Here is a 24,954-nt window from a genome sequence, read left to right on the forward strand (position 1 = left end):
TCTTCTCCCAGGTAACAGCAATAAGATGAGAGGGGAAGTGACCTCAAGTTGTGCCAAGGAGGTTCAGGTTGGATATTAAGAAATATTTCTTCTCAGAAAGAGAGGTGAGATGTTGGAACAGGCTGCCCAGGGATGTGGCACTGAGGGATGTGGTTAGTGCACAATATTGATTGTAGGTGGATGGTTGGACTGGATGATCTTAGTGGTCTTTTCCAACTTTGATGATTCTACAATTACACTGGAATCAACCCCACAGCATCTTATGGGTGTCAAGGGTTTGAGTGGGCTCAAAACTAATCACACAAAGTAGTATGAAAAATACTCACAGAGATGACAACTCTGCTGCAGGGATCCCCAGGGTGGCAGGCTGCTGAATGTTGGGTGTAAAGGAGGATAAGAAGCCTTCACGATGACTCCTTTTAAAAATTATTTCCATTAGCATCTGCTACTGGCTCTCGTCAGCAGCAGAATACTGGACCAAATGGACTTTTGATCTGATCTAATTATTCCGTGTAATGTTTATATGAGGAGTCAGTCTGGGAGAAAGTCATGTGAAATACACCAGAGACCCACAGGCTCCTGAGGCTTTCTCTTCATAATTTAGATGTAGTTTGGATATCCCCTCAGAATCTCAGGGGAGAAGGTCTTATTTCTGTCATGTGAAAATGGGAGAGCCCTGAGGGCTGTTGTAATGAACCAAAGAGCCCCATGCTCTTGAGTGTTGAACTCATTTCCCTGCAGGATGGCACATAAGATGAACACTGATGCTGCACCTTGTGCATGGTCCCATGGTGTGTCTTGCGGGATGGAAGGAGTCACTTGGGAAGACACACAATATACTGAGCAGGTGTAATGCGTGGTCTTCTCCTGTAACCTGGTGTGTGGTCGTTCTCTGGAGGCCTGCTCCCCTTTCTGCTCTTCACATTGCATTGCACTGGCTGCTTTCTGAGCTTCTGTAGAGCAACAGGCATGCAGAAAGGAGCCAATATATTGTCTCTGGTTAGGGAGTGCCACTTCCAAACAGTGACAAAATTGCTCTTTAACTGAAAGTGCAACCGTGAGCACTGCACTTTCAGTGCAAGTATAATGTCGAGCTGGAATTAAATTGAATTTCTGTTTCTTCAGGGAGGCTAAATTTAATCAGGTGCTCAAAATCAAATTAAGGTAGAAAGCAGTTTGGAAAAACACAAGAATTATAATCCCACTAATGTCCTGAGGTAATACTGGGAAGAAAAGTGCTTTCATGCAACATGAGGAATAATGTCTGTAGGAGGCAGCTGCACATAGCTTGCTGTAGCCCCACATTCTCTCGAGGGAGATGTCACTGAGCTCTGCTGGCTTCGCCTTCATTACAGCGGTAGCAGCAAGTGTGCTCCAGCCTGACCTGCCAGTGCTTCTGTTGGGCTGTTGTTTTCTAACCTGGCTGTGAATCTGGAGATGTTTTCCCTGAATCAGCCCCTGGGATGCTGGCCCATGAATGATGCAGAAGTGTCACTTCTTTAGGAACATGGGGAAAACAGGCATTGCTCGCTGTCTGGGAACAGAAAATGGATCCCACTCTGTGCTGTGGCCTAGCTGCATGGAGGGTTTTGGGTATTGACAACCATGCAGTCTGATCACCGAGAGGAAATGGAGGGGCCCTGTTTAGCCCGGCTGTGAGGAATGAGCCTTCCCCCACTGGTTTCCTTCCTGCACAAAGGGAAGTTTCTGTGGCTCTAAGGTGCTATCGCTGTCCTCATCCCCAAGGCATTCCCCCCTCAACCTGAATTTGTCCTTCTTATTGATGGAGAGATTTTGGAGACAGTGGCTGGAAGCTGCAGCTGTGGTTCAGTACGAAAGGGAAACACACTGCTTTGATATCACCTGCAATTGCATTCAGCTTGAACCAGCACGATACCTTGATCTGCTATGACCCATACCCACCAGGAGTTATTAGCTAATTGAATTCAGACGGTAACTCCCTAACTGTTTTCAAACTAAATTAACTTGCTTCAAGGGACCAACTCATGTTTGTATTTCCAAGATAATGGATTTAGGCTTCAACTGAAACCTTGCCAGATAATGAGGAAAAAATAAATCAATGACCTCATTCTTATCTGGTCTTAGCAGGCAGGCTTTCCTTTGCTAAAAGTGACCCTGAAATTGCCTGGATTGATTTGCACACAGGGCGCCAAGTCCTGCTAATCAGAGCCATTTTGTGGAATGCTTTGCTAAAGGAGGAGTGCTAATCCGGACATCAGCAGAACTGGAAGTATTTTAAACACTGCTTTTCTTAGAGTCAAAGTGAATGCTCTGAGAAATTCAAATATGTGGTAAGATAAAGAGTTAAGGAGGAAATCGGCCTCCGTGCTAATTAGAGGGGAAAAAAACATTCTCACCATTGTGCCTGGGACTGAGCGGTCTCCACAGGCAGATGCATCTCTGATTATTTAATTGTCTGCTATTGTTAAATAAGAAATACTTTTCAGATGTTAAAGGGAGAGCAGTACTTGATGCAAAGTAGGGTGGCTGTAGTGGTGGAGATGTTGCTTTTGGTGTCTCAGAAGAAGTAGGCAGCTCTGCAATATACCCCTCCAGTACTGTGTGCTTCCTTACTCTCTGTATGGACCTCTCAAATGAAGGCCTAAATCTTCAAGTGATAAGTGTGATTAATATCAATTTAACAAAAAAAGATATGACACAGTCGGAAGTGAGTCAGTAATAGTCTACCGGTGAAGAATCCATAAAACCTACACTTAAAGCCTTATAAGAAAATTGAAATTTTATAGTAGCAATAGCAGCAGTACTGGTAGCAACCAGTTTGGTCTGTAAGAGATGTGAAGTTTTAGGGAGAAAGATCTTTTATTAAAATATAAAGGTTTTTATAGAAACATTGCTTCATTTAATGTTGAGCTCCTCAGGGAAATACTCGGACCTGCCTGCCAGGAGACTGCTAAATACATGAAATTCCATGCAGAGAGAGCAGTTCTTGATGCTTTCAGGTGACTGACTAATAAAGCTGGAGTTACTTCAGGAAAGGGGTAGCCACATCTGAGGGTAGCAAATTTGTTGATAGTATAAAACTGGGAAGAGAGGCTGATACACTGTCTAGTTGTGCTGCTGTTCAGAGGGACCTCAACCGGTTGGGTAAGTAGTTGGATGGATGCCTCAAGAAATTCAGCCAAGGCAAATGCCAATCTCTGCCTCTGAGGAGGAACAATCCCATGTACTAGTACACTGTCTGGAAAGCTTTTTTTCCTCTTCTTTGTGAGGGTGAGCAAGCACTGGCACAGGCTGCCCAGAGAGACTGTGGAATCTCCCTCCTTGGAGGTCTTGAGATCTTCAAAATGCAACTGGATGTAGCGGCCCTGAGCAACTTGCTTGTTGACTCTGCTCTGAGCAGGGGGTTGGACCAGATGACTTCCAGCTTCAGCTGATCTGCAATGTTGTGAATCATGAATACATTTTTATATTTTGACTAGGACCTTCTAATGAGGAAAGGAGCAAAGAACAGAGCCCTTATGTTCAGTAGAGATGGTTTAAGATGACTTCAAAAAGGATCTCTACTGAGTCAACCTGGGCTCTTTGAAATAAAATGGATTTCACACATGAATAATGAGATGGCTCTTCCCCAAACACAGCTAGGACCACTCATCCCAGATGCCTGCAGCCATCCTTTTCCCTGGGTGTACTCTTCTTTGCTTACTTACTTATCCTGTGTGGTCCGCTGTATGCTCAAGTGGCTCTGGGACTGCTGCTGGCAGAAGCAGTGAGGTGCATGAGTGGATGAATGCTGAGGTTTGTATATCCTGAGGGAAGCCTGTGTCTGAAGCAGGTCCTGATCTGTCCACCAATGCCTGGATGTGCTCAAGGGCTGAACTTTGGGCACCAGAGGAAGACTATGGCTAAAAGTGCAGGTGCCTACATAGGCTGTGAGACCTTCATTCTGTTTTGAGGGTTTCCATGTTGGACTGAAGTGCCTTCAGGGGTCAGAAGATAGCTAATTTCTATCCAATCTCATTGCCATTTTTTTTCCTCCTATGGACAATATCAGTGTGCAGAAATACCTCAGCTAGTGATCATCCATCACATTTGCTGCAGACAGGGAGCTGTCACAGTAATGTGAGCACCATATTTCACCTAACCTGGCTATACCTGCTTAGAGGCCAGGCTTTTTAGCTCTAATGCTGTTGTGGCTGTATGATTTTTTTTGGAAGCTGAACTGATCTCTCATTGGTATTGTGCAGGTTTGGATGTGCTGCCTCAGCAGTTTCAATGTTGCGCTCCATTGAACTCTGGCAGTGTAGCCAAAAGAATAAGTAAGCACATCAGGGAGGTGGTTTGATCTGAGCATAACATTCATTCATACTAGCAACATCATGGAATGAAGTAAAACAGACATAACGTTCCCATGAAATAAATTGGATGCAGAAATTAAATATCATGACGCTAAGGCAGTAGCTGAAAATGTTCTGTGTAATACAATTTCTTTACCAAGTACTTATAGTGGAAATGTTTCTTTTGAAAAGGACAAATATTTGAAAATACTATGGTTAAAAAAAAAAAAGTTAAATAAAAACATCACACTCCCTACTTTAAACCTTCTAATCTTTAAAATTTTTAATCTAGAAATTAAGATTAAAATAAATTTAAGGTTAAAAAAATATGTTTGAAAAACTCTTTTAGGCTGTTGTCTGTAAGCAGTTGCTATAGCTTTGAGGTGAAGATCACTGAAGACCATTTTGTTGCCAGAACGTGGTAGGAGTGCAAGGTTAACAAGTTAGGGGAGGAGCTGTGAGGAACTGGCTGCTAGTTGTCTCCAAACCATAAATAGACAGTGTTATCGAAGAGTCAAAGTTGCTCTGGTCAGCTGGATAGCATCTCCACACAGAAACAGAATATTTATCTAATATGTGAACCACAGCCTCAAATCTGATTATAAAACTTTTATCTTAGTTTTTAGCTGTTTTGTGGAAATCAAATATTTTCTTTCTTTTCCTGAAAGCAGTTGCCCTTTGCCATATAATGCCATCTTTAGCGTGACTCACCCAGCAGCCAAGGCTCCATCAATGGCCATCAATTATCAGCAGTTACAGACAGCAGTTTCCCAGACTAGGGGAAGTTGATGTGCACAAGTAATTTTTTTTGTTTTATTTGAGGTTTGTTTCATTCCTATATGAAACTTCTGTGAGCTCAGAGATGTGCACAGTTGGCCCCCCACGCAGACATACCCGGTCCCCTTCTCATTTTAGGTAATGACACTAAAAAGGTAGAATTATCCCAAATGATGAGACCAAATGTCAAAAACAGATTTAAAAGGGAGTTTGGATTTTTATAACTTCATGTTTTTTGTTTGTATCCTCTGCAGCTGTGTGAATCTTTTCCCATACTTGAGATACTCGTTACGTCTTGCTTTCTCTCTTGGTTGCAGTCTGGTTCCTAAAGAGGTGGGAATTTGCCTGCTACTCTTTCCCTCACAGGCAGCATCAAGGAGGTCTTCTACCCACACCATATTTTCTGGAAATATGTGGGAACTTTATGTCTTTGAGACTTCCTACCTGTTGTATTAGAAGAAAACTGGCCAACAAGCTGAACCAAAGGACAAGAAGGCAGACCAAGAACATTGTCGCATAGCCTTGTTTCCTTAAATGTTAGCGGTTTAGCTTTCACTCTTAAAATAAGAACCGAAGTTGGTTAAAGGAATGTCTGGAGACAACCTGTGGTTTTCTGCTCAAGCAGTCCTCTGGGACTGGGGAACTCAGTGGCTGAAAGAGCCTGGATGCTTTTGTCAAGGTCTTTCCCATGGTTCCTATCTTCTCTTAAAAAAACACATATCTGTAGATGCTGTAGATGTGATTTTTAGATCAGTGTTTTGGGCACAGTGCTAAGACTTATTTGCGCCATGTACAGCAGGGAACACAGGAGGTGATTACCTATACCAGAATGTTTAACTTTCAGTGATAGCCTTGATAGAAAAGCAGAGAGAAACTTGCAGGTTTTTGGACATACTCTGGTTTAATGTCCCATCAATAAGACATCAAAGCAGCAATCTACAGCTTACCGAAGATGGAAAGCACAAATTTAGTGTGCAGTTTGCATGCAGCAACATGTCATGGTTTTGTAATTTTGCTATCAGTATCAGTATTCCACATCATAACATCATGTAAAGTATGGATACTTCTATTGAATGTGCAGTCCACAGAAGAAGACTACATATCCCAGAGAACAACAGGGTTAATGATAAGTCACGGGACCAGGACGCTGTATAATCTCGTTCCCAGGCTGGAGTGCCCTCCTTCTTCTCTCGAACTTCTCGGAGAGGGGGAAGTGTTCCAGCCGTGTCGCCTAGAGTTCACAGTAGGCCTCTCGGTTTTCGGGGACTCTCTCTCTCTGTTTCGTTCAATTTGTTAGCCTCAATTATATTATATTGTGTTATCTTGTATTTCGGTATCGTATTTAGTAAAATAAGTTTTTCCTCCTTAGATTGTCGCTGTTTTATCCCACTCCCTTTTTTCCCCTCCTTTCCGGGCCCCGGGAGGGGGCCCACGGGGTGGCTTCCCCTGTCACGGGCATAGGTAAATCTAAGTAACCCGTGACAGATTTTTGGTGGAGAATGCGGGCATAGAGCTTTTTAGCTTTTAGAACAACTCTCTCTTTACTCTTAAAGAGCTTCGTTAGGGGAGTGTTATCTTTTCGTAGCTGCTCACTGAGAACGTGACCTTGAAATACCAGACAAATTGTCAACATTAAGGGCTGCTGTACATTCTCAGCACTGCTATCTAACTTTTGTGTAGAAAACAAAGGGATTTCTTTCTCCCTTAGAGCAAAGCTAGCTAGCTCTGACTTTTACAGAGCCTGCCAGCTATGAATCCACTCTTCATCCCAGTTGCTCTGTTTAAGGGATTGAAAGCAATTATGATCTTCTTAAAGTATTGGTCAACTATTAACACCATAATTTGGTGTTGTGGAATTGTACAGGTATATAGCCTAATAAGGTGGATACTGATGGAGACACCTGCCTGGTACTTTTATGAGATGTGGTATGGTCAGAATTTTGGCACCTACATCCCAGATGGAATTGTGAATCTTACAAACACTTGCATCCCAGATGGAATTGCGAATCTTACAAGTACTTGCATCCCAGATGGAACAGGCAATTTTACAAACACCACCATGTTTAATTCATTGTACAGGCTAAAAAAACCCTTTTTATTTAGGTTGTACTCTCAGATTTCCACACGCCTTTCAATAACTGAGATAGGGTTCATACTTGCATCCATGTTATCACTATTAATGAATGCATATATGTTCCTATGCATTCGTTCTATGCGGAAGTCTCCTCCAGAACCAGAGAATGATGACTGGCAGGGAATATGGAAAGGTTTAGGAAAAGTCTTAGAAGCATGGGGACCCGCAGTGTCATGGGATTTCACTCTTGAACACCTAAAGGACCCTAAGAAATTAAGTGAGTATTTGGGTCAGAGATCTAAGGAGGTAAACCTTATGTGGGGTTTGGCTTATGCATACCGTGCTTTGTATCATACTATTCTGGAGAGAGAGAGTTTCCGATCTGAGATTCAAGCCCAAGTTAATTCTGATCAGTCACAGGAGGCATCAGTAGCAATATCAGTTGCCCCTGTGGAAGGCAAGAAATGGAAACGGGTGTCCACGCGTCTAGAACGAAAAGAAGGAGAAGCACAGGGGGGGGCTGCAGAAGACCCAGGTGCCGGGCATGGAGCAGTACCGAAAAAAGCAAAGGCAAAAACCAAGAGGCATGAAGAAGAGACTGATGATGAGGAGGAAATCACCTATTGTCGACCTCTGAAGCTGACTGAAATCCAAGGCTCAAGAAAGGAGTTCACACGGCGTCAAGATGAAGGTATCCTTGCTTGGTTGCTTCGCTGCTGGGACAACGGGGCCAACAGCTTGTCTCTAGATGGTAATGAAGCTCGCCAACTAGGAAACATTGCCCAAGATGCAGGTATCGACAGAGGGATTAGCAGATGTTCGGATGGAGCTGCCACTCTCTGGCTGCGGCTGTTAGAAGCCGTGAGAGAAAGGTACCCCTATAAGGATGCTTTGAAGCCTAAATTTGATAGTTGGAATACCGTCCAAAAAGGTATTCAGCGCCTGAGGGAATTGGCCATGGCGAAAATGTTGTACAGCCCTGATCCAAGCGAACTTGACCCTGAGAGAGTGAGGGCCGATCCTGACATGTGGCAGAAAATCACAAGTACAGCACCAGAGAGAATGGCACAGTCATTGGTAACAGGTTCTAAAGGGTTCGTGGACAGATGGCCCCGAGTTGTTGAGCTGATTATAATGCTTCAAACCACCGATCAGCAGCTCCCTCAACTGCATGCCGCAGTTTCTGCCATCTCACGGCTAGAAAACCGAGTAGATGAAATGTGCAAGAAATTGTTTCCATCAACTAATCGTAATGATGATCCAGTAATAGTATCAGAAGCAACTGATGAAGGTCAATCCTCGTACGGGCCACCAGGTCTAATGAAGGATCTGATCAAAGTATTCCAGTCCTACTCCTCACCTGCATCATCAAAAGTCTCAGCTGTTAAACGCACACGCTTCCCAGCTCGAGCAAAGAACAACAGTACGATTGCACCGCGTGTTTCCATGTGGCGCTACCTACGTGACCGTGGAGAAGACATGAGGAAGTGGCATGATCAGCCCACTTCTGCACTACGAGCACGGGTGAAAGAACTACTAGACATACCAACCACCAGTGGAGTTGCTCCAGTCATCACAGGTAACCAATAGAGGGGCCCTGCCCTCAGTCAGGGGAGGGAAAGGGATAATAGAGTTTATTGGACTGTGTGGATTCGATGGCCTGGCACATCAGAACCACAGGAATATAAGGCGCTGGTGGATACCGGTGCACAGTGCACCCTAATGCCCTCCAGTCATGAAGGGACAGAATCAATCCATATTTCTGGAGTGACTGGGGGCTCTCAAGAATTGACTGTGCTGGAGGCTGAAATAAGCCTCACTGGCAAAGACTGGCAAAAACATCCTATTGTGACTGGCCCAGGGGCTCCATGTATACTGGGTATTGATTACCTCAGAAGGGGGCATTTCAAGGATCCTAAGGGGTATCGATGGGCCTTTGGGATAGCTGCTGTAGATATGGACAACATTAAGCAGCTGTCTGTTTTGCCTGGCCTGTCAGAGGACCCGTCTGTTGTGGGGCTGCTACGAGTAAAAGAGCAGCAGGTACCGATTGCTACAAAGACAGTGCACAGACGGCAGTATCGCACCAACAGGGATTCCTTGCTCCCCATTCATGATTTGATTCGCCAGTTGGAGAATCAGGGAGTGATCAGTAAAACTCACTCACCTTTTAACAGTCCCATATGGCCAGTGCGTAAAGCCAGTGGAGAATGGAGGCTGACAGTAGACTACCGTGGCCTGAATGAGGTCACACCCCCATTGAGCGCTGCTGTGCCGGACATGTTGGAACTCCAGTACGAGCTGGAGTCAAAAGCAGCCAAATGGTATGCCACCATTGACATTGCCAATGCCTTCTTCTCTATTCCTTTGGCTGCAGAATGTAAGCCACAGTTTGCCTTCACCTGGAGGGGCATTCAGTATACTTGGAACCGTTTGCCCCAGGGGTGGAAACATAGCCCAACCATTTGCCATGGGTTGGTCCAAACTGTACTGGAACAAGGTGGTGCTCCTGAACACCTGCAGTACATTGATGACATTGTTGTGTGGGGTGATACAGCAGAAGAGGTTTTCACAAAAGGAGAGCAGATCATCCAAATTCTTCTACAAGCCGGCTTTGCTATTAAGCGAAGCAAAGTAAAAGGACCTGCCCAGGAAATTCAGTTCTTAGGTATAAAGTGGCAGGATGGACGTCGTCACATCCCAACAGATGTGATCGACAAAATCACTGCCATGTCTCCACCAACTAGCAAGAAAGAGACACAATCTTTCCTGGGTGCAGTAGGCTTTTGGAGGATGCACATTCCAAACTACAGCCTCATTGTAAGCCCCCTTTATCAGGTGACGCGGAAGAAGAACGATTTTGCATGGGGCCCTGAGCAGCAGCAGGCTTTTGAACAGATTAAACAAGAGATAGCCCGAGCTGTAGCTCTGGGGCCAGTACGGACTGGACAGGATGTAAAGAACATCCTCTATACTGCTGCTGGAGAGAAAGGCCCCACTTGGAGTTTGTGGCAAAGAGCCTCAGGAGAGACCCGAGGCCGACCCCTGGGATTCTGGAGTCGATCATATAAGGGGTCTGAAGAGTGCTACACTCCAACTGAGAAGGAGATCTTAGCCGCGTATGAGGGGGTTCGGGCTGCTTCCGAAGTAGTCGGGACTGAAACACAGCTCCTTTTGGCACCTCGACTGCCAGTGCTGAACTGGATGTTCAAAGGACAGGTTCCCTCCACTCATCATGCTACCGATGTCACCTGGAGCAAGTGGATTACGCTGATTACACAGCGAGCGCGAATGGGAAACCTCAATCGTCCAGGAATCCTAGAGGTAATCATGGACTGGCCTGAAGATAAAAGGTTTGGAACATCACCAGCAGAAGAGGTATCACGTGCTAAAGAGGCCCCACCATACAACGAATTACCAGAAAATGAAAAGAAATATGCCCTATTCACAGACGGATCATGTCGCATTGTAGGGAAGCATCGCAAATGGAAAGCTGCTGTGTGGAGCCCCACACGACAGGTTGCAGAGGCCACCGAAGGTAAGGGAGAATCAAGTCAGTTTGCAGAGGTAAAAGCTGTCCAGCTGGCCTTAGATGTTGCTGAACGGGAGAGGTGGCCAATGCTGTATCTTTATACTGACTCATGGATGGTGGCAAATGCCTTATGGGGGTGGTTACAGAGGTGGGAACAAAACAACTGGCAACGGAAGGGTAAATCTGTTTGGGCCGCTGAATTATGGAAGGACATTGCTGCCCGAACAAAGAATATGGTTGTAAAGGTGCGTCATGTGGATGCACATGTGCCCAAAAGTCGGGCTACTGAAGAACAACAAAACAACCATCAGGTAGATAAAGCTGCCAAAATTGAGGTGGCTCAAATTGACTTGGACTGGCAGAATAAGGGTGAATTATTTCTAGCTCGATGGGCTCATGAGACCTCAGGTCATCAAGGAAGAGACGCGACATATAAGTGGGCCAGAGACCGAGGGGTGGACTTAACCATGGACGCTATTGCACAGATTATTCATGATTGTGAAACATGTGCCATAATTAAACAAGCCAAAAGGATGAAACCTCTCTGGGAGGAAGGGCGGTGGCAAAAGTATAAATATGGGGAGGCGTGGCAGGTTGATTATATCACCTTGCCACGATCTCGCAGTGGTAAGTGTTATGTACTCACCATGGTAGAGGCAACCACTGGGTGGCTTGAAACATACGCAGTACCCCATGCAACTGCTCGAAACACCATATTAGGTCTTGAGAAACAAGTCCTGTGGCGACATGGCACCCCAGAAAGAATTGAATCTGATAATGGGACACATTTTAAAAATTCCCTTATAAATACTTGGGCCAAAGATCATGGCATTGAGTGGATTTATCATATTCCCTACCATGCACCAGCTTCTGGTAAAATTGAACGATATAATGGGTTGTTGAAAACTATGTTGAAAGCAATGGGTGGCGGAACATTTAAGCACTGGGAGAAGAATCTGGCAGAAGCCACTTGGTTGGTGAATACTAGAGGATCTGTCAATCGTGACGGTCCTAGTCAATCTAGCCCCCTACACACTGTAGAAGGAGATAAGGTCCCTGTTGTACATGTAAAGAACATGTTGGGAAAAGCTGTTTGGGTCCTTCCAGCTTCTGGAAAGGGCAAACCTATCCGTGGAACTGTCTTTGCCCAGGGACCTGGGTGCACTTGGTGGGTAATGCAGAAGGATGGGGATGTTCAATGTGTACCACAAGGGAATTTGATGCTGGGGGAGTGCAGTCAATAATTTTATGTATTTATATGTATATATGTTTGCATGTGTAGTGTATTTTAGTTATTATAGTTGTACATTTAGTTATGTTACATGCAATTCTACTGTTTAGCTATCATAATTTTACATACGTGTATATATATGTATATATATATTTACCATGATGTAATAATGTAGAATAAGGGGTGGAATGTCATGGTTTTGTAATTTTGCTATCAGTATCAGTATTCCACATCATAACATCATGTAAAGTATGGATACTTCTATTGAATGTGCAGTCCACAGAAGAAGACTACATATCCCAGAGAACAACAGGGTTAATGATAAGTCACGGGACCAGGACGCTGTATAATCTCGTTCCCAGGCTGGAGTGCCCTCCTTCTTCTCTCGAACTTCTCGGAGAGGGGGAAGTGTTCCAGCCGTGTCGCCTAGAGTTCACAGTAGGCCTCTCGGTTTTCGGGGACTCTCTCTCTCTCTGTTTCGTTCAATTTGTTAGCCTCAATTATATTATATTGTGTTATCTTGTATTTCGGTATCGTATTTAGTAAAATAAGTTTTTCCTCCTTAGATTGTCGCTGTTTTATCCCACTCCCTTTTTTCCCCTCCTTTCCGGGCCCCGGGAGGGGGCCCACGGGGTGGCTTCCCCTGTCACGGGCATAGGTAAATCTAAGTAACCCGTGACAAGTTGTATTCATAATAATGTTTTAATAATGTTGTCCGTATTTGAAATACTGTAAATGTGAAAATGAATTTGATTGAAAGAGTGCCAGCGTGAAGCAGTGTATCATTTTGGTTTTGTTTTTACCGTACTCCGCATAATCACTATAATTATGTGTGTTAGTCTGCTCTGTGTAATGGCAGCAGAAGGTGGGTAATTCTGTCGGTAACTGGCTGTAGTGGTTTATATACATTTTGCACCATCCACAAAAGTGTTTTGGAGATAATTTAATGCTGATGATTTTACCTATAATAGATCAGAAATTATTGCTGGTGTTTTCAGAATAGCTATAAGGGCAAGTAGAAGGACAAAGGGAAATTGTTTTAATCTGGAACAGGGTAGATTTAGACTAGGTATTAGGAAGAAGTTCTTTACTGTGAGGTTGGTGAGACACTGGAACAGATTGCCCAGTGGCTGTGAATGTCCCCTGCCTGGGAGCATTCAAGGCCAGGCTGGATTTTGCTCTGAGTAACCGGGTCTAGACGGAGGCATCCCTGCCTATTCCAGGGGGGTTGGAACTGGGTGATCTTAAAGGTCCCTTCCAACCCAAACCATTCTATGATTGTGTGATTCTATTGGGAAGAGATGTTCTCCAGAAAGAAAAAAAAAGAAAACGATGGCCAATAAAACAATAAGAATTTTATGTCTGAGAAAATATAGAGCAAAAAAAGGGCTCATCATTTAAGAAATTAACTAGCTAATAGGGCTAGTATCAATATAATATGGCAGAGGGCTGCAGAAGCTTTCAGATATGTATTTCATTTCAGATTATGCTTAGAACAAATTTCAAATACGCTTAATGACATTTACTTTTTTTTTTGACAGAATAAGTTTAGATGAACTAATCTAAAACTGTAATTTTGAAACAATATTTAACAGGAGCTTACTGCTAATAGAGAGGACAAGTGCAGAAGGAAGTGCAGGTGGAAAAAGCACAGGGTGAGGTAGGCACTGAGTGAAATGTGTGGGTAAACCTGGAGATTCAGAGGGAAGGTGGTAAGTAGGGGGTGGCTGTTTCAAATAGTTAAACAAAAAACACCATTTCTGAGGAGTAACCAAATTGTTAATGGTAACAGCACGTTAACTGGAGCCCTCAGCCATTTTTGGAGAGGATGTGCACTGTTAAGGGGGGCATGAAGCCAGGTTGGATGGGGCCCTGGGCAGCCTGATCTGGAAGGTGGCAGCCCTGCCCATGACAGGGGGTTAGAGCTTGATGATCTTTAAAGCCCCTTCCAATCCAACCCATTCTGTGCTTCTGTGACATGGTCATGGTTCTGAGACCAGCTTTCCCACACCTCTGGCTGTGGCTGCTCCCAGTCACTCAGTTGCAATGGGCGAGCCTTTCTCAGCACCAAAAAGTTGCATGAGGCTTCTTTTCTGCCATGCGTGGATGGATGGTAACTCATTTGTCAGAAAAGTTTGGAAACTAGTTACTGAAAGCAGAAGTGGAGGCGTCTAGGGAGATAAGGAGGCATAGGGTGTAAGACTGTTGTGATTCACTGCTTTATTTTATGCTCAATGTACTCTTCAATTAAGGACTCAATTCCGTGGGAAGGAATACCTGAGTGACACTGCTAGTTAGATGCTTTAAAAATGTCCTCAGTGCTGGGGAAGCAGGAATGCTGTTGCTAGATAAGTATAATTTCTCTGAAAGGATCTGCTTTTTCTTTACTTCTATTCAGGTTGAATGAATTCACCATGAAGTACAAATGGCATGAAAAATTTCAATGTCATTTTAAACTTTGCTTCAATACATAGATTGACAGGGTTGATTTAAGATACGTGATCTATGTTGGATATGCTGTTGTTCATCATATATTGATCTGGCAATAATAACCCGTGCTGCTTTCATGAGATTTAACAAATGTAATTCCAATGTTGTTTGGTAAAACTGACCCACCACTTGCAAATGATCCAGAATGCAGCAGCACAGCTTATCACAGATTTGAGTTAGCCCATACATCCTTCTCTGTTTTCTTTTTTATCCAAATCAGTGTAGCTACGATAGGAAACTGGAACTGGTGGTATGTAAGAACCCCCTTTGGCCTGTTTGATGCAACTCTCCACTCACCTGCCATGTGGGATGCTCTTGCAACAGGTTAGAAAATGATTAAACATTTGCTACGGTGGCTGTGGCAAAAGGTCATTTATATATTTATACCTCTAAAAGTTGGCTAAATTAGTTTTCCAGTCTTTAAAGCAGCCACAGATAAACATATTTATTTTTTTGCCTGAGTGATTTAAAATTATGATTATTGCTTTACTGATTGATGTATTTTTCAGTCAAACTCACTCTTACTGTGCTGACTTTGTAGAATATTTAAGCTATTGAAATGTCGTTTTGTCTTTGTTGGTCACCTCCAGTGTATTTGTGCTCTTTAGATAAAAGTGTTATTGCTTTGGTGTATTTTTCTTGTTTTTTTTTCTTTTCTTTCCTTTTTTTTGGTAAAAGAAAGGTCACAAAACTTGCATAGCACTGTTTATCAGCACACAGTCCTGGGGAAGAATGCTGTTGTAATTTAAAACTTGAATCAAATTATCTCCTTCATAAGCAGGATCAGAAAGTGCACTCAAATGACAAAATATCGGTAAGAAAAGATAAAATTAATCTGAAAATTCAGAATTAGATCTGACAGTGAGATTTAACTGTAGGTGAGTCATCTAAGGAAAGTAAATGGACCGTCATTGTCAGAGTGCTAAAGAACAGCATAAAATTACAAATTAGTAAGTTGCCTATAAATTTTGAGTCTAATCATAATTCATAAAAAGAAGTCATTTTGGTTTTGATTTTTTTTTTCTTCTTTAAAAATCAAACTAGCAGAATGATAATTCAAGTAATTCAACTCTGGGTTTCAAAGCTACAGTAAATAAAGATATTCTATTCTTGGGTTTGTCCCATCCCAATGGGCTATGTATGATTGGCTTCACAGAGATTTAAGCATGTATTTACTATGAACCTAGATGTAGAATAGCTTGGGATGGAAGACACCTCAAAGATCATCTATTCTCTAGGGCAGAGACACTTCCTGGTAGACCACATTGCCCTGAGCCCTATCCAACCTTGAACATCTCCAGAAACAGGGCTTCCACAGCTGTGTAATTTATTCCCATGTCTCACCACTCTCCGACTGAAGAATTTCCTCCTAAGATCTAATCTAAATCTCCCCCCTTTTATTTTAATGCCACTACTCCTTGTCTTGTCACTATACTCCCAAGTAAAATGTCCCTGTCTATCTTTCCTATAGGCCCCTTTAGGTACTGGAAGGTCTCTGTAAGGTCTTCCCAGAGCTTTATCTTCTACAGGCTGAAGAACCCTGACTCTCTCAGCCCATCTCCATAGGAGAGTTGCTTCAGCCCTCTGATCATCCATCCTTGTGGCCCTCCTCTGGACCTTCTCCAACAGGCCCACGTCCTTTTTGTGTTCCAGAGCTGAATGTAGGTGTCATTGCTCTCATGAGAGGGGACTAGAGTTGAGAAAATCATCTCTGTCGACCTGCTAGTTGCATTTTCTTTGATTAAGCCCAGGATATGGTTTGCTTTCTGGACCATGAGGGCACATTGCTGGCTCATATTCAGCTTTTCATCCACAAATACCCCCAAGTCATCTGCAAGGCTGCTCTCCATCCACACGTTGTCCAGCCTATATTCATGTTAGGAATTGCTCTGACCTTACACGTGTTGAAGTTTATGAATTTTGCATGGCCTCACTTCTCAAGCCTGTCAAGGTACCTCTAGATGGCAGCTCTGCATTTTGAATGTGGGGTTTAGATTTAGTGTTCAGTGGGCAGAAATCTGTTGAACACTCCTTCTCCAGGATGGGTTACATCTATGTTTTGGTACTCAGTTGGGAGTGACAGGTCTCTGTAGCTTTCTGGAATCATTGGCAAAGCTGGGGCTGGTTTTGTTCATATGTAGCTGGTGTTTGAACAGATTTTTCAGGCACCACCCACATTATTTCTCTATAAATTTACTAAGTGAAGAGCCTTTGTGCCACTTTGTTTAGATGGCACATAGTTTATAAACTTTGCTAGCTGCTGCTCTGCTATTAACTCTGTAGTTTTAAGACTTCTTTGCCCCAGCTTTTAATCTATACTTTCACTTCCAAGACAATTTTTGTCAGAGATATGAATATAACAAAGAGGATGTCATACAGGCACAGGTAATGGCACTCTGTGCTGTGCCTCCTTAGGTGAGCAGCTCTGAAGGCAGAGAAAGCCAGACCTTAAAAGTTACAAGCCATACCACATCAAATAAGTCCTGCTATGGTAGAAAAGTGAGTTGGTCTGTTGTTGAATGTTAAATTCTTGCTTACTGAGGCTTTTGCTCGGAGCTAATCAGCTGAAGATTGAGCAAAGTGCCAAGAATTCTTTTCTTATCAGTCTCGTGGATTTTAGCTCTGAATTAATGAACAAAATCAATGTCCTCGTGTTATCAATGTGTGAGAAACATTGGCCTTAAAACTACTGTACTCCCAACTTTTTACATAGAGAAGTTTGGACAATTGCATTCCTTTATATTTTTCATGAAAAGCACCAGGCTTCCTCCATGTATTCTTTTTGATAACATGATTTCTCTTTCTTATACGTTGCATATCTGTATCATACCGATGTGTTGTGACTTGCTTATTTGCTTCACCTTAAGTCTTCTCTCTGTATCGATTACATCATCATGTCCTGTGTGGCATATAAGTGATTTAAACATAAGGTCAGGACTGAACTATGCTACTTGCTTTTGGTTGTAATGGCAGAACCTGAAAGCCAAGATGCTTTTCCTTTGCCTTTAACTAGTTTCTTTCCTTTTGCAATGTTTTCTTCTTCTTCTTCTTCTTATTTTTTAATGGGAGTTAATTTTGGACCAATAGAGATGACAGGTAGACATAGCAGAATGCTGGCATGGATAAATAATGGTAACAAGCACCTTCTGAACCAGCTTAGTTACTGCACAGTTGTACTTCATTAAGATATTTAGTATTTTTACCATCAGAACAGGTAGAAGTGTTTTATGTAATCTCTCTATATACATATCAGTATAAAGATACACATATTTACAAATACACATGTGTAAAATATTGAAATCTGCATATGCAGTTATGTGCAAGGGAGAATTTTCTGAGTGTATGCACACAGTTATAAAAAAGGATCTCCTCACTTTTATTTAATGAGTGTCTGAGTAACAAACCGTATGTTCCTTTTGAAAGGGCACTTGGGAACAGTCTGATGTCCAAACAAGAAGACACGTAACTCCTCTGCTCATACTGAGACACGTAGGGTGTTTTGGGCAAATAGGCCTTTGGAAGCATAAATCATTTTCCAGGATTTGTTAAGCTTTTGTCATTCTTAAGAGAAATCATTGCTCTCCCTTTCCACTTTCTGCCAGATAGAAACAGGAATTATACTTAGGAACAATATACGAGAGTACATGCAGTACAGGAATGTCTGACTTTCTTGCCCCCTTTTTTTTCTTTGGATGGTTACGCTCAAGATTGGAAATGGCAACGTGTGCCTTTGTAAAGTGATTTACCAGTTCCCAAGAAGATTATGTTGAGATGAAAACAACAAATCCAATAAGGGAATAAGCCAGGAAGGGAACAAATGCAAACATTTATAGGCACAGGAGTGAATACAGATACAGATAATTCAGGTTCCTCTCTGTCTTGTAGGAATGAAGGACTAGTATTAGATGGTTTTAGACAACGGAGAAACAAGTCCTTTTGAATACTGTAAGTAAGCTCTCTCTTTGAGGCTCTTTTGACATTAAGCTCACTTTATGACAACTATATGGTTATTATTACCTCCCTGCCCATCACTTACATGGAGAGCCTGAAAACTGTGAGAGGGGGCTTTACTGAGACCCATTTGATCTCATGCAGTGGAGATAATGGTAACTTGAGTTCTTGTCTTTACAGTAGTGTAGATGGTTGGATAAGGGAACAAAGAAATTAAAAATTCTGGACATTTGGGGTAGGTTTTAACAATACCTTTTTGTTCATTTGTTTGTTTGCTTTCAATTCCCAGGTAAATGCTAAGGTTAATGACATCATATGCTGGTGTCATTCACATGAGTGGTGATGCTGATGGTGCTTATAAGCACTTCTTGAAGCTTGTGATTCTTTATGGGTTTTGGTTTTCTGCTCTGTGTACCTGTAGCTTGCTACAGCTTACTGGCCTGAGGCAGGAAGGAAGCAGTGGTCTCTGCCATGCCTGTGTTTGTTGGGAATTGGACATGAGGTGACCAATGAGGCTAAATTACATCCCTCCTTAAAGTTATAATTTTCATTTCCTCTGTGTTAGCTAAATTCCCCAGTGGCTTTTCTGTCTGCTAGTGAGAAAAGGATCTTAAAAATTGGGAACATTGCCAGAAGAAGTTTTAAAGATGAGACCCAGACCCATGAAGGAGCAAGACAGTAGTAGGCAAACGCTTGTCTCAGCTACTGTGTTTGTCAGCTGTGACTTTGGCTCTGCTAAGAGGTTGGATGCTCTTCTGTTCCTGTTCTGTAGTAGCTACAGATGGAAGAAGACTGCCTGTTCCTGGGAAGCTGCTCTGTCAGTCCCTAGATGCATGCTCTAGTGAGAATCAAATGCCATGGAGAGCACCAGTATACCTCTCCTTGCATCTTTTACATGACCTTTTGTCAGGCGCAGAAAAGGCTGAAGTATTGGCCTGGTCAGAAGCGTGAATTGCACTTCTCACATACCAAATCAAACCTCCACTCCAAGGTGTGAATGAGATGAGTAAAGTTAAGGCAAAATTCCATCTCTCAGTCTTTGTGTTCATAGAATAGAATTATCATATCACTGAAGCTGGAAAAGACCTCCAAGGTCATCCAGTGCAGCCATCCACATACCACCACTATTTCCCCACTAACCATGTCCCTCAGTGTCACATCTCCACACTTCTTGAATACCTCCAGGGACAGTGACTCCACCACCTTCCTGGGCAGCCTGTTCCAATGTCTCACCTCTCTTTCTGAGAAAAAATATTTCCTAATATCCAATCTGAACCTCCCTGGTACAAACTGAGGCCATTCCTTCTTATCTTATCAATGTTACCTGGGAGAAGAGGCCAACCCCCACCTTGTCACAACCTCCTTTCAGGCAGTTGTAGTGAGCAATAAATTCTCCCCTGAGCCTCCTCTTCTCCAGACTGAACAATCCCAGTTCCCTCATCCACTCCCTGTAAGACTTGCACTCCAGACTTCTTTCTAGCCTTATTGCCCATCTATGGGTATGCTCCAGTGCCTCAGTGTCTTTTTTTGGACCAAAACTGAACACAGCACTTGAGATGTGGCTTCACCGGAGCTGAGTACAGGGGTAGGATCACTTTCCTGCTCCTGCTGTCTACACTGTTTCTGATACAAGCTGGGATGCCATTGGCCTCCTTGGCCTCCTGGGCACATTGCTGGCTTGTGTTCAGCCAAGTGTGTTCTTTAGATTTGAAAAGTAGGGCAATATTTTTTACTTTGATGACTTTTTTTCTGTCAAGAGTATGGGATGAAATGCACTGGAATTATGGATGAGCTGGGGCTAGAGAGAGCCCTTGCTGTAGCGGGAGGCGGTGCTGGTACAACCACTGCTGGCGCCAGTGCAGGCTCTGAGCTGACAAATGCTGACTTCTGAGAGGAATCCTGAAGACTGCAGAGATAATTGAAGTTATACACAGCCATAAATATTTAATTCCTATTATTGCATGCTGAGACTTGCAGTACTGTCTGCAAAACACTATAAAACATAGCAGCGTAAAACATATCAGCAATGCAAATATGCTGTAAATATTCTAAGGAAAATAGAAGCATAAAATTAACTCTTAAGCTTATTTATAGCCATTGAGCTTAGAATTCTCTTGTGCATTGTGGTGGCATTTTGTAACGATGCCAGTTCAAAATGATCAACTTTTTCCTGGCATAAAATATGTTGTGACTTAATTAAAGCAGAAAGCTAACTTAAGTGGAATTGAGAAAGACTAAATCAGTTATGAAGAATACAATTACTAGATTTCAAAGTCTAGCAAAATTAGCCAACATGTATAGTACTGCATTCTCTCTTTTTTAATGTAAGGAGATCACTGCACTGCTGTTTCCTATGAATCGGGGGGGAGAATTCCCAAAATTTGAGGAGTCAACATTTCTAATCATTAAAATGTAATAAAATAGCTGCTTAATGGTTTCTGGCAGGAATTTGTACTTCTTTTCACTGGAAATAAAACTAGTATTTGGATTTGCAAGTGTTGTGCCATAATTCTTTTGAAAGCTGTCATGTATTTTCCTCACACTTCCATTCTACCCTTTTAACCAGGTTTCCCAGAAGTGATGATTTCACATGAGTGAGGACAAATGATGTCCTCGGGCATGACAGGATGTGCAGTTGGACCACAGAACTCAGCCTACAGTAGAGGTGACGTGAGTCACTCAAATGGCAGCTACTACTTGCAGCTTTGTGAGTGTTTTTGATGACAATATCTTTTTTTTTTTTTTTAGTTGAGATATCACTTTTTTCATTTACTTATTTTAGTAGCAAAAATAAAAAATGTTAACCTGCTTTTAACACTTTCTGTTTTCAATCTGAATTTCTCAGGTAGTTTTTGAAAGTTCTCCTTTGCCCTTACCTTGACCTTCACAGTCTGTAGATCTGGGCTGATAGTTGTTTTCCAGATGCATCAGTATGTTAAGTCTATTGATCAAGGAGCAAGTGAAAGTGCTAGAGTCATTTAGTATTCCTGAACATTATGATGTGCCAGTCATTCCACACTGCCAGAGAAGAACACTGCATCTTCTTGATACATATTCTTCCTTGTGCTCTTCCCTGCTTGCTCAGTAGGTTGCTTATAGAAAACTAATGTATTCTCTACTGAAATAAGAATGTTATCAACTTTTCTAGGTGAGGAAAACTTCTCAGGGGACAGTTTAAGAGGCTGGAGCTGCTGAGAGAAGTCACACCAGTGTGATTTCTTTGAAATAGTATGGCTGGGTAGTGGAGATCTGGGAGGGCTGGCTGGAGGGATGGTACTGAATCTTTGCTTATCTGTAGCTTGAAGGCTGATATTTCTGCTTGTTCAGTAGGAGACGGAACCATGAAATACTGTCAAAATGGTGCAAGTAGAGTTCCAGCTCACATTTTCCTGGACCATGGGCGTAGGCTACTGCAGAAGATATGTAGTGTAGCGGAATAGCTGTACTGCCTATCCCTCTTATAGTATAACCAGAGAAGGGCAAAATGCTGAGTTGAAGTGGTTCAGAAGGTTTTCAGTGCAGAAGCTGTGACTGCTTAGCTGGCTCCCAGAATGAAAGTTGTTGAGGCTGTTCGAGCTGTGGAAGTGGTAATTTGTACCTCAAGACTGCAAGAGCCAGAATTATCCAACCCACTTCACAGCACTAAACCCACTAAACTGGACTGAGGATGTGCAAACAGTTCACTAAATCTCTGTGAGCTATGAGCTGAGCAGTAGTAATGTGATTGCTCACAATTGTGTAATATAGCTGTAGTCTTTATAAGGTTCTTACGTCCAAAATGTAACATTTGGTATTGCTATTTATACCAGGTATATGAATAAAAGAAACAAAGTTAGCTACAGTGATTTCCCAACAGAAATACATCCATGCTGTTGAGTCTGAAAACATCATCCAATCTCATTTTTCCTCTCCTTATTTTCCTCTCTGTTTCTTTTTCTCTCTCCCTCCTTTCCCATACATGCCTCGGAGATGATTATGTTGAAAATTATTCCAGGAGTGGATCTTGCTTCAGATGAGCTGAATAAAACCCTGCTTCAGTGAACAAAAACTCCAATAGATATTCCCAGTAAGCAATTTAACTCATATATTCTCACTCTTTCACTTTGTTAATTTGTTTCAGTCTGACCAAACACTTCAGTGCTAATTCTGAATGTTCTTAACATCTGATGGATGGTAGAATCATAGGATCATAGAATCACAAGGTTGGAAAGGACCTGCAAGATCATCTAGTCCAACCATCCTCCCATTACTGTTGCTACCACAAGCCACTAAACCAGATCTCATAGCTCCTCATCCAGACGCCTCTTGGACGCTGCCAGGGACAGTGACTCCACCACCTCCCTGGGCAGCCATTCCAGTGCCTGAACACTCCCTAAGAGAAAAAGTTCCCTCTTATGTCTAGTCTAAACCTCTTCTGGTACTCAACAGCCAACACCATTTGCTGGCATCACCTTTCAAGAGTTTCTTTTTCCTATAGAAAAAAATAAAATAAATGGTTATCTCTGAAGATTTTAAAAAGCTACATAATAATTGCTCAAACAAATCTGTACATTAATTAAAAGAAAACTGTGCCTGGGACTTCGTAGATCCTCAATGGCCGTCTAATAGTCCAAGCTTCAGAGGGTGTAAGTTCTCAATATCTTTTACTGACAAAAAAACTCCTTGGTGTTCAGACAAATTGCTTTGCAGCACTCAGGCAAAAAGCCAGCCATGCTAAAATGAAGCCCTACAATGCTTTAGAAATGAATTTTGGAAATAATAGTAGTAATAATAAATCTCTTCTCAAGAAACAACAACCTTGCTCGTTACTTTGTATGTCTTGCTGAGAAGTTGCTTTTTCAAGGCTTGATGAAATCAGCTAATGGTGTGCTGTCAACACTGTGATTTTACTTCAGAAGTGGTCTATACTGAGTTTTTAAAAGTCTGCAATGATTTGGCTTAATCCAAACTGAGAGAAAATGCTCTTAATTTAAATAACGCCATCTACAAATGATTGTGCTATGGTGAAAGATAGACTGTGAAATCAATTTATTATAACTGGTACAGGCAGTCCTTTCAGAAGCCTCATTTTAGGAGACAGTGATATGCATTTCTTTTGAACTGTGGTGCACCCTCAACTTCCATTCCCCAGGACTCATTTGCTACATTGATCTGGCTGGAGGAGCAACTTTCTCAGCTCATCTTCTGCTCTCCGGCTGCTAATCCTTCTGGATTTGTCTGTAATTTAAACTTCAAAACACTGTCATGGTACCCAAGACAAATACACTGTTTAGGTGAAGGAGGTGGTTCTGCCTCAGTAGCACGCAGCTTCAAGTAGCATTCAAGTAGCTTCAAGTTCACCCAGCTGAAAAGCAACTACAGTGGGATGGAAGGCAGCGCACACATGTTGTGAGCCCTGCTCACGTCTGACATAAATATGGTATTTTGTATTCAACCGTGTTTCAAAATGCCCCATTACAAGTAGATGCATGACCATACAACTTAACCTTAGCTGGTACTTGGAGTTTTTTATTTACTATTTAAAAGCATAATGAATAGGATGTTACAGTGCCTGCAGTGTGTAGCAGAGTTTAATGTCCTGAGATTCCTGTTAAATATTAATTTAACAGCAGGCTCCAGATCTGTAGTCCAGGTAAAAACTTGTCCGTTTGGAATTACAGCTTTAATTAACTTTTGTTGCAAGTCATCCAGAGGTGGCGGATTTTTCTCTTTCCTGCAGCAGCAACGGTGAAGCTCTGGCTGGTACTACAGATGGAGGATATTTTTACATGACTCTAAAAGTGCTCTCCAAGTTCCCCTGTTCTATGGGAAAGTCCTTGTTACTGGTGATGACAAAATGATATTACATACCTTGTTTTAAAAAGTAGGGGAACGTAGAATCATAGAATCACTCCCCCAACAACAGGAGTTTTCACTCACTTTGCACATTTTCTTTAGGAGACCCTAACCTTCACTGTGCAGTTGTATGTGCTGTAACCCCAGGAACAGAAGAACCCCAGGGTCAATTTCTATGTATTGGTGGCAGTCAGAGCCCTACAGTTTCTAGCTGAGCACTGAAAGTTACAAAGCCAAAACCAAAACTTCTGTGGGCAGGTCTTATCAAAATTACAGTGTCAGGAGAACAATAGTGCTGCTAATAAAGATTCAATTGAAAAACACTAACAGAAAATATTGCATCATTTGAGAGCTGTAGTGATGCAAAGGCAGTAAGCAAATATTCAGTGTTTTGTGTTTTAATGAGGGTTTTTATGTAGTTCTGCTTTGAAAACACGAATATACATGAACAGGATAACAGGATTCGGGATGTTTATGTTTTGTACTAGACATTTAATGCAAGCATGTTCCTAATAGCCATACCTGCTCTTGGTAGAATACTCTCCAAAAGAGAAGTGGAGGACTCAGTATAGAAAATACAACATTTTTTATTGGTTGAATAATTAAATATGATCTGAGCACTATATAAATGTTAATGTCAGTGATTTGCATCTGAATAGGAAAGATTTAAATGTCCTGAAGTGGAGTGGTGCTTTTTCCATCATCATTTTTAAAATGAATGTTTTTTTTCCTGTTGAGAAAGGCAGAT

At 42.3% G+C, this 24,954-nt stretch overlaps 1 long non-coding RNA gene across 1 annotated transcript in view; it reads left to right on the forward strand.

The window, feature by feature from the left end:
* LOC116652441 (uncharacterized) overlaps positions 1–21,186 on the forward strand; it is a 29,265-nt gene extending 8,079 nt beyond the window's left edge. Inside the window, exons 3-4 of the long non-coding RNA XR_004305441.2 lie at positions 14,641–14,744; positions 20,938–21,186. This is a non-coding gene — a long non-coding RNA (uncharacterized LOC116652441). The remainder of the gene's footprint in view (positions 1–14,640; positions 14,745–20,937) is intronic.
* The last annotated feature ends 3,768 nt before the right edge of the window (positions 21,187–24,954 follow it).

The sequence above is a fragment of the Coturnix japonica genome, chromosome 1 (assembly GCF_054131305.1).
Source record: "Coturnix japonica strain WE chromosome 1, WE-NBRP24, whole genome shotgun sequence".
NCBI lineage: Eukaryota > Metazoa > Chordata > Aves > Galliformes > Phasianidae > Coturnix > Coturnix japonica.